The following is a 1,600-nucleotide window of genomic DNA, read 5'->3' on the forward strand; positions in this document are numbered from 1 at the left end:
GCTCTTAACCTCCTCATGTGACGTGGGAAATGTGGACCCAGGTGCAGAGAAGAGACATGACAAGAAATAAGTGGTTAAGGATAAAAGTAATACTTTACTGAGATACGGTAGCCGCAGGACACTATGTCTCAAACTCACTCAAGAAAAGAACGCACACGGTAAACAATTCACGCTTCTACAAAGGACCACAGAAAACACACCTCTTTTAAAAGGGACAAAATCATGAAATAATAAGACACTGAGTACAATAAAAGTTTCTAGGGTGGTCTTAGCCTCCCTATGGTGCCAGGAGGAACCATGACAGCACCCCCCCACCCCCCTCTAGGAGCGGCTCCAGCCGCAGAGCTATGATGACCAGTTGTTTGAAGTCTCTAACAAGACCCAGGTCCAGGATGTCCCGGGCAAGCACCCATGCCTGCTCCTCGGGACCGTAGCCCTCCCAGTCCAGCAGGTACTGCAGGGTCCCTCGGACCCGACGAGCCTCCAACAGACGCCAGACCATGTCAAGGGGGCGGAGGAGCAGGTGTGGGGGTGGAGGAGCAGGTATGAGGGGAGAGAATTGACTGGTCCTTACCAGCTTGAGACGGGAGACATGAAAGGATGGACAGACCGACCCTCATAGACCTGGGAAGCTGGGAACGATAGGTGATTGGGTTGATGCGACTCAGGATCTGGAAGGGTTCTATGTAGCGAGGAGCGGGCTTCTGCGAGTTTGGCAGTGTGTTATGAGCATACTCCGCCCAGATGAGGAACTTGCTCCAGTTGCTGGGCTGGTAGGCCCGCTCAGTTTGCCCATTTGACTGAGGGTGGAACCCCGAGGAGAGAAAGGACAGTTTCTCACAAAACCCACAAATTTGGACAATTTTAACATGTGCACTGTCTCAGTTGAAATTGTTCAAAATAACCATTGAATGGTCACGTATCACACAGTACAACGTGTGATTCAAAGGCACCATTCAAAGGCATGTGGGGTACCACATATCACCATTATGAATGGTGTAATTGGTAATAAGATTTCCACCTATTAACCTCAAAGTCTAAGCCGGTGGTGGATGGGTACTAAGCTAAAATATGGAATTGTTTTAAGATGGTCATACAATGGATCATTTAGCTATTTGATTTTGAACAAAAGACCCCTGTAGCTACAGTACCAGTCAAAAGTTTGGACACACCTACTCATTCAAGGGTTTCTTTATTTTTACTATTTTCTATATTGTAGACATCAAAACTATGAAATAACACATATGGAATAATATAGTAATCACCCACGTAGACACACACAGACTAGTTTACTTTATTAGAATAATTGGTTAGATAGATTAATTAAATCAAATGTTATTTGTCACATGCGCCGAATACAACAGTGAAATGCTAACTTACAAGACAATGCAAATAGTCCATTTGATTAGCAGATATCAAAAGTGAATGGTAAACAGCAGTTATAAAAATACCAATATGCCTAAAACATTGTAAACTTTACACAAGTATCCAATCTGCAGTTAGGCCCAGTTGAACTCAGTTAACATTGCTAAAGGATAGTATTACCCATAGTATTATTCATAGTAGACGCTGCAGGTAAAGAAACACCGAACCACCTGAT

Source organism: Oncorhynchus clarkii, chromosome 28, assembly GCF_045791955.1.
Source record: "Oncorhynchus clarkii lewisi isolate Uvic-CL-2024 chromosome 28, UVic_Ocla_1.0, whole genome shotgun sequence".
NCBI lineage: Eukaryota > Metazoa > Chordata > Actinopteri > Salmoniformes > Salmonidae > Oncorhynchus > Oncorhynchus clarkii.